General features: G+C 36.1%; 1 protein-coding gene and 1 non-coding gene across 7 annotated transcripts in view; both read left to right on the forward strand.

The window, feature by feature from the left end:
* The window catches only part of rho-5 (rhomboid-5), a 473,385-nt gene that overhangs the window by 419,678 nt on the left and 44,204 nt on the right, over window positions 1-9,503 (forward strand). The gene's annotated exons all lie outside the window — the stretch shown is intronic.
* TRNAS-GGA (transfer RNA serine (anticodon GGA)) lies at window positions 5,122-5,193 on the forward strand. Its single transcript has one exon. It is a non-coding gene; the product is annotated as a tRNA-Ser (tRNA).

Genomic DNA, 9,503 nt, shown 5'->3' on the forward strand with positions numbered 1-9,503 from the left:
ATCTATTATAATATAATATAATATAAACGAGTATCTATTTCTTTCAAAATATTATATATTATATATATATATATATTCTTTCAAAATATTCTTAAATATTTGCAAATTTATCATTTTCCCTCCCAAAGGCAAAAAAAAGATTGACCATTTTCGGGCTCCTACAAAAAGTACTCAACCCGACAAAATTGTTTATTCAGAAATTTCTCTTCTCATGAAATGCAGCTAATCTATCCAAATGCACAACCTTATTTCTATATCTATTCGATTTCCGAATAAACTACATCATTTACTTTTTTAACAACTACATATGGAGCACCTTCCCAATTACTCTGCAACTTAGGGGTTCTACCTTGAATTCTTCGGGGATTAAAAAGCCAAACCTTCTGACTGGCTTCAAAACACAATCGTCTATCTTTACATCATAATAAAATTTCATCCTCTGAGATTTAAAATCCATGCGTTGATGTAATGTTGTGGATATGACTCATCTTTTCCCTTAATTTAAATGAGAATCCTCTTCCCTGTGCAATGTCTTCAGACTCTGGAGGACAACCCCGAAGAAGATCTAAGGGCAACCTTTATTCTCGCCCCTAAACATAACGCCGAAGGAATAAAACCAGTGATCTCGTGTTTGGAAGATCTAAGCCCAAGAAGATTGGAAGATATTGGCCCAAGAAGATTTGGAAGATATAAGCCCAATCAATAAACCCAATGAAATCCAATAATCCCAATCCCTCTGATTTTCAAGTAGAACGTCAACATCAAATGTTGTTAAATTATTTCCGGAATAAATTTCGCTAAATTCAACAACAATTTCAACAAATTTCAACAACATTTGATGTTTCTACTTGATCATTCGATTGAGAATGGAAAGGGGTAGTTCGAGTTTTTCTCATTCTAATAATTGAGACAATTCTTGAAATAACCGTGATTCAAAATTTCTTCCTTGATCAGTATGCAATTCTAATGGCACACCATGTCTAGAAATAACTTAACTTACAAAGGTTTCAGCAACCATATTTGCTCTAAGAGGAAAGCCTCTTCTTAAGAGGAAAAGCCTCTACCCACTTAGTGAAGCAATCCGTTACAACCAACAATACCTGTTTCCGGAAGAAATCGGCAAAGGACCAAGAACATCCATTTGCACTCTTTCAAAAGGAGCAGCCACGTTATAAATTTGAAGGGAAGATTTCCTTCCTTCTCGGTGACGGCATTGAGTTTTCTATAATCGACGCAAAATTTTGATGTTCTATCTTTCTTTTCATCATAACTGCAGGAGGTCTATGAGATTTCTCAATTACATTTTGTTGCTTCATCTCCTCAAGAATCTTTTTCACCTCATCACGCATTTGCAAAGGAATTCGCCTAGGAACTTGTTTAATAGAGTTAGATTTCTCAACCGTAATAGAATGCTCAATTACTGAGCAATTTCCTGCAACGATATTTTCAGAAAAGAAAATAATCCTGAAACATCCTGAAATTCAATAATGAATTCAGCAAAATATGTTTGCAAAAAATCCATCTTTCCAGAATTCCTCTTAAAGAATTCTAACAAGAAAGGACTTTATTAACGGGATTGCTTATCCGCGAAAGAAAATTTTTTCCTTCTTGTTTCTCAAAAATTAAATCAAAAACTAAATCAAAGATTCTATTTTGTCCAACCTTAGAGAGAAAATCCACTCCTAGGATGCATTCGTCACTAATTTTTGCTATGTACTACTGTGATCAAATATAAACGAGATTTTTGTTATAGAGTGAAAAATCTTTATTTATTCTTCAAAATCAAATTCGTCACCTTCAAAATAATCCCCTCCCGATGCAATACACTTATGCCAACGCTTTTTCCAATTCTCGAAACACTCTGAAAACTCTTCTTCCGGAATGGCCTTCAATACCTTCTTCGTTTCGGCTTGTATCTCCTCAATCGATTCAAAACGGTATCCCCGGAGCGGTCTTTTGAGTTTACTGAATAGTCAGAAGTCACACGGTGCTAAATCAGACAAATACGGTGGTTGTGGAACGATATGGGTCAAGTTTTTGGCGAAATAGTCACGAAGAACCAGTACAGTGTGAGATGGCGCATTATCGTGGTGCAAAAACCATGAGTTGTCTGCCCATAAATCTGGCCTTTTGAGGCGAATAGCTTCACGCAAACGACGCATAACACTCAAATAATATTCCTTGTTAACAGTTTGGCCCGGCGGAAGGAATTCATAATGCACCACACCACGATAATCGAAGAAAACTGTTAACAAAACCTTGATTTTTGAGCGACTTTGGCGCGATCTTTTTGGTCTTGCCTCACCTTTTGCACGATATTCGCTCGATTGGTCGGTTGTTTCCGGGTCGTATGCATAGATCCAAGTCTCCAATTTTCATGCGTTTCATCTTGTCCTGGTAGTCAGAAATCATTGTTTCACACACTTCAATGCGACGCTGTTTTTCCAAAAAATTGAGTGTTTTCGGAACCAAACGAGATTTGACTCTTCTCAAGTACAAATGGTCTTTCAAAATGGTTTAGACTGATCCAAATGAAATGTTTACAGTATCGGCAAGTTCTCTAATTGTTAATCGACAATTTTGGAGCACCAAATCCTTGATTTGCTTCACGTGTTGTTCATCAGTTGATGTTTTTGATCGTCTTTGATGTGGTTCGTTTTCTACGCTTTCTCGACCATCTTTCAACATTTTATATCAGTCAAATACTCTTGATAGAGCCTGGTCATCAAAAGCCTTCTGCAACATTCTAAACGTTTCAGTAGCAGAAATTTCATTCCGCAAACAAAATAAAATATAATTTCTTTGCCCAACAGAATCACACATCGTAAAAATCGAAAAAAATACTTTTGGATATTCACAAAAATGAGCGTTCACTATTAAACAAATTTATTAAACAAATGAAGAGAATGACATGAAATTTCACACAGATGTCAAAGACAGTACCAACTTAATCAAAAAAATATTTGTCAGAATCGATAAACCCGCGCAGTTTAAATTTAAAAATCTCGTTTATATTTGATCACAGTAGTACAAGGGGAAATCCAATAAATATTTACGAGAGCGTCCCGTTTGATCACGTTGCGATTGACCACAACCACTCACAGCGGCCGATACCTAGAGGTTTTCCTTTGTTTAAACGCTATGAGTGGCTGGTAGTCAATTACAACATCAAACGGACCCCACTCATATTTACCAAGCTTTATTCCAACGACAACTTTAAAATCAATTGGAACTATTTCACCTGTTGGATATTTCAATTTCCTATTTCCTATTTCCAATCCAAAGCTGTTGTTGATCTGATTTAACAAAATTGCTATTAATTGAAACATCAGAGTCCGTATCAATCCTAAAAATACACGTTTGCCCATCAATAGAACCCCGAAAATAAAAATCACTTGAATTCCCCCCCCCCAAGTTTCGCAAAGAAAAATGTCTTTCTTTTTCAGCCAAGCTCAATGAATTTTCCCCACCAAGCTCAGCTAATCCGAGTTTCCCTGGTTTTAATTAAAAAGTGAAGGGCACTCTGACCAGAAATGGCTCCGCATTGCCAACATTCCACTTACAAATTTAAAAATTCTTAAAAATTCTTTTGTTTTATAAATGTCCTGTCCTTTCCGTAAAATCTCTTTCTTTTCCTTCTATAAATCCGCATCCCTTTTTAAAGTCCTGTTCGTATCTCTTTTCTTTTTCCTCTTCTCGAGGTTTCGAAAAACTATTTTCTTTTATAATTTTAATAACTACGGCCCTTTCCGCTCTTAATGACGTGAGCTCTTCCAATTGAAGCGTTCATTTAATAAATCCGTCCGTGAGTGCAATAATAAATTGAGAACACGCAATTTGAGCTTGTTAAGCTGGCGAACACTCGGGATAAGCCAAACGAGATAAACATTCCAAATCGGATCCCAAAGAAGCTAAATCTTCCCCAAAATTTTGTCTCCGATTTGTAAATTCCATATAAAAATTTTGAGCTGAAAATTTCTCGTCAAACCGTAACTTTAATCTAGATACGAGTTCGGAGAATCGTGAATTCTCCAAATCTGTTCCTCCCTCCAAAACCGTACGCGCTTTTCCTTTCAAACGTGCGGCTAACACGACTCCTTTTTCCGAATCCCCCCAAGCTTTTGCTCGCGCAATTAAATTAAATTGAGCTAAAAATTCGCGCAGCGGGACACTTCTGTCATACGTAACGGGCTTATGTTCAATTCCCAAATTTTTTTCGAATAAATTAAAATTAGACTGGCGTGACATTTGATATAGCTCCTCCGAGTGCTGTAAAAATTCAGTTTCATGCCGCTGCATTGTTCGCTCCTCTCGAAAAAGATGGAGTTCCTTCTGTGTAGAACGAAAAACGGTCTCCAAATTTGTTATCTCGTCCTCCTTCGACGTGCAAATCCTCTTTCTCGCCACGCGAGTCGTCCTCCTTACGGAAGATCCTCGTGCCTCATCGTTCTCGATTGGTCTTTCGATACTTCCCGACGCGACGTCCATTGTCCGCTATCTCGGACGAGCCCCCAAAAATATTGCACTTCCGCGGCGGTCACTCGCACAATTCGCACTCACGCGACTCGCGGAAATAAATAGAGGCCGTTTACAAAGAGAAAACTTTAATAAGCTCAAAAACTATTACACAGTTCGTTTTACTTTAAACTTTTCAAAACCGTCCTACACAAATTTCCGTCAAATCTCTTCAATCAATTAATCAATAATCATAAACAACGGCGTGTTGGCAAGGAACGATCTTTACAACATTACTCAGGGACCAAAAGCGACCGGATCACCGTTCGGCTATAACACTATATATATATATATATATATATATATATAAAATGTATACAGGGTATCCCATAGCATGTGTAACATTGCTCGTGAGAAGATAGATGGGAGCGAGATAAATGAAAATATCTTGTACCATTTTGCGGTATTTGTAATAATTTTCGTTATTAAATATTAAATATTTTTTGCAATATATATTTCTGATGGGGGAGATAATAAAAATGCCATGTCTCGCGTTGTAGATTGTTAACATGTACTTGGCTTATACTTATGTATTGTTTATTCTCATGTCGGCTGAAAAAGACATTACACATTATTTATTTGAATATTGCGATAAATATTACCATAGCCTCAGTGGTCTAGTGGATAAGATGCCTGCCCGGAAAGCGGGCGATCCAGGTTCAATTCCTGGCTGAGGTAATATTTTTCGCAATATATATTTCTGATGGGGGGGATAATAAAAGGGATTTTAATCGATATCAATAATATTGATCATCGAATTATTATAGAACCACTATGTTGAAAGTCTGCTAAAAAAGTGACACGTAGTTAGTAATATAAAAATTAATTGAATTTATTTTCATATTATAAAGATTTTAGCAATCAAGATCCTGCTTGCCGAGTAAATGCCATGTCTTGCGTTGTAGTTTGTTAAATATTAAAGTTGCACAAATAAGAGCGCGCGAGGAAAAAACGCTCGTCCGCCTGACCCATAGGATCAGCGTACGGCCCAGCGTGTCGACATTGGCCGCCCGACGCTTGGCAGTGGATGGAGCGCGCGCGGCGAGGGGAAGGATAAGCCGCCGCTCATGCTTCTTATCACGCCAAGACGCTCAATTCATACACCATATTACTTACATTTGTTTTTATTTCCAGATAATGCTACGAAATCAGACAATTTTTTTATTAAATCGCTAACTAAAGAATGAAAACAATATTTGTTTTGTTAATTTTCATTATGTTTCATTATGTTTAAACAATACAATACGTGAAGTTGTCAAAGATTAGGTACCAGACCGGCCCTGACCGCTATGTACATACGCGCGCTCATTCGTCACCTTTAATTTGATCCATTGTAAAAACTATTCGCAATTTTTCTAAAAGAAAAAGTTGTTTTTTTTTAACATAAAGAATCATGTAATGTATTCCAAATATGGGAATTTTGGTACACCCTGTATATACATATATAATATAACACACATACGTACGCACTGCAATTTGGTAAGGACGCTGACTCTGATAACATCATGTCGAAACGCTGACGTACCAAATAACGTTTCGACACGAAGACGCGCCGAGGTCGCGTAACAGCGGACTGATAAAAAGCGACGAGAGTAATCAAGTGGCGCTCAGACGCGTTCCGACGTAAAACGTAGACGTAAAGAAAGTATTGTAGTACGCGACAGCTGAGTTTGTGGGTGATTCGAAAATAACGTACATTGAATTAAATAATAAAGCTCTTTTATTCAGTGAAATGTGTAAAATCAGTGGCCTTCTTCCCATCACTTTCCCTGTCCGGAGCGGCACATCAATCAAAACGACATCGATATCTCGCTAAATAATCCTTCAATTATTAAAGCGTTCTTATCAAAGTGATATCGATACTTCACTCAATAATTCTTCGACTATTAGAACGTCCTTGTTAGGACGACATCAGCTATCTTTCGATTTTTAGAACATCCTTATCAGGACGATATCGATACTTCATTCCTTTGCTTATTAAAACATCGTTGACAACATGAACGATATGGCAGCCTACACGAACGAAAAGTATTACGTAGTATTACATGGTGATGGTATTTGGCGAGTGTCAAGGGCAATACACGTTGCTGCGAGGAGATACGTCGAATTATATCCAAACCGAGCAAGACATCCAAGACCTAGCGTTATACTTGAAGCGACTCAAAGATTATATGAAACTGGAAGCGTGTTACTAAAAAGATAGGACACTGGTGGACATCATGTTGCAAGAAATTTACGAAACGTGGAAACAGTCCTTCGTGTTGTTAAGCAAGAACCTGAAACTAGTATTCGGGAGCACGGATTATTTTATTCCACCAAAGAATACTCAAAGAAGAAAAATTACATGTCTATCTTATACTCGCGTGCAACATTTGCGACAAGAAAGACTATCCTCGGAGAAAGAGATTTTGCAAAAATTTCCTGAGAAGAGTAGATCGAGAATTTCCCTCTCGTATAATATTCAGTGACGAATCGCTGTTCACACGAGAAGAAATTTTGAATTCGCACAATATGCATATGTGGGACAACGAGAATCCTCGAGTGACATGACTCAGAAATTATCAAGTTGGAACTGAACATCCGAACTGGGATTATGGATACAAAAATATTGAGACCAGTTATTCTTCCAGGAAGATTAAATAGCGCATCGTATTTGGAATTTTTATCAGAAAATCTGCCGGACTTTTTGGAAGAGATTATTAAACAGAAATAAAATTATATTTCAACAGGACGGTGCTGGTTCACATAAGGCCAGAATAGTCATAGACTTTTTAAATCCGCAATTGGTGGTCTCGGTCGTTGGATGGGCCGGTATGGTGCGATACGTTAGCTTGCAAGATCCCCAGACCTCAATCCATTAGATTTTTTCTTGTGGGGATACTGCGAGGAAATCATTTACAGACAGCTTCCCGAGAATGTCAAAAAATTAAATAACAAACTTTGTGATGCCGTTTAGTTGATTGACAACGAAGTTATGGAAAAAACCCATGAAAATTTACTGAAACATATGAGAGCTTGTATCAGAATGGACGGCGGACATTTCGAACATTTATTATGAAAAGAAAAGAAATTATTATGAAAAGAACATATATTATGTTCTATAATAATCTGCCCTTTTTAGGGCAACCAAATATGTTATTTCGAAGGACATTCTGTTCGAGTTCGCAAATTATTAAAAAAAAAATCAACGCGTTTATATTCGACAGGTGGATATTATTTATCGACATTATGTATTATTGCTTGGCACTATGAATGTGTTTCGAAGCGTTCCTTTGTCGATTATTAATGCGCTGTATCATGATAATAGGCTGACTTATCGATCTAATTTACATTACATTAGGTCGATAAGTTAAATCGTTATTATCACTTGGCGAATTAATACACTTTACTGCACTAAGAATATAATCTGCCTGATTGTTGTCATCGAGCAGAGTCGACGGGTTACATGCGCTCTATGTAATGCGTTTCTTATAATAATTTTCAATCGGCGGGATAATTAACCGATAGTGATTAATAATAGACCCGATAAATTTGTTCGTAAATGATTTTATCGATCAAGTGCGTGAGTCCGTAAAAATCAAAATCAAATCCGTAAAAATTGTCGATACAATTTATAAAAGAGAACTTCTGATAGATTACTGTGATTACGTATAATGTTTTTTTTTTCTTGAAATCATTTTTAGTCACCGAATACTTAACCGATAATGATTGATAATAATAAACTGATAGATCTATTCGTAAATAGCTCAATCTATCGATCAAGTGTGTGAGTAAATAGTGAAAGTATTGATACGCGATACAATTTATTAGTGTCGGTCCACAATAGGTGATTTAAGCTTTAAGAAGTAAGAAATTGACCAATTATAATCGAATATGAAAAGAATAATCGACTATGATTGGTCAATTTCTTACGACTTAAAGATTAAATACTTATTGTGGACCGACACTTAAAGGAAAAAGTTTCTGGCTTATTACTCGATGTGTGTGTGTGTGTGTGTGTGTGTGTGTGTGTGTGTGTGTGCGTGCGTGTGCGTGTGCGTGTGCGTGTGCGTGTGTGTGTGCGTGGATTTATCACATGGGGCATTGTTTATCCACGATGAAATTATTCCATCAAACTACAACGGTATAAAAATATCGTAGAGATTGCTACAAGATAAGTGAATCAGAGAAAAAGAAAGAGAGAGAGAGAAAGAGAGAAAGAAAATGAGAAAATAAGGAGAGAATCGCATATGCGCATATTATCGCGTGTAGTAAGCAGCTAATGCAGCGAGTATCCTGCAATAATCGCCTGCGTAGGATGGTGGATTACGCCGCCCCTGTCTACCTTCCGTAGACGTCCTGTAATTTGCTAACTATTTTCTTTTATAATTTCAAAAGTAAGCTACGGATAAAAAGAATTGTAGAGGAAAAATCATCTCAGAATTAATTCAGGAATACGTCCTTTAAGAATATGGGGAATCGCCTTGTATATATATATATATATATATACAGATAGTTCAGATAGTATACTTTTTGTGGTAATATTATGTCAAATATTTGACTTTAATGTACTTATATCAAATTACCGATCTATATTTTTATTAATAATTATTTTAATAAATATACAAGTTTGTAAACGATAAACTGTAATAATTTTTTTTATCTTAACTGGTTTTACCATTTTAATATTACCATATAAGATAAATAAACATTGTGATGAATTTTTTTGAAAGCTATTATATGATACAATATATCATTATTGAACAGATATTTTGTGATGTTACGTTGCAGTATTAATTGTGTAATATACAAATAAGTTCCGAAACAAAAATAATTTCTTAATAAGAATGTCATTGTATATTTCTGTGATATTCTCGATGTTGTAAGAGGACCCTCGTGGTGGAACCTTTACTTGTTATATCATCATATCTGAACGCGCGAAATATCAGTTCTGTGATTAGTAAACTTTAATCGCCAATAATTTAAAAATTATTATAGCCTCGACATTT

This window comes from Pogonomyrmex barbatus, unplaced genomic scaffold, assembly GCF_055798465.1.
Source record: "Pogonomyrmex barbatus isolate J1 unplaced genomic scaffold, ASM5579846v1 scaffold15, whole genome shotgun sequence".
In the NCBI taxonomy this organism is placed as follows: Eukaryota; Metazoa; Arthropoda; class Insecta; order Hymenoptera; family Formicidae; genus Pogonomyrmex; species Pogonomyrmex barbatus.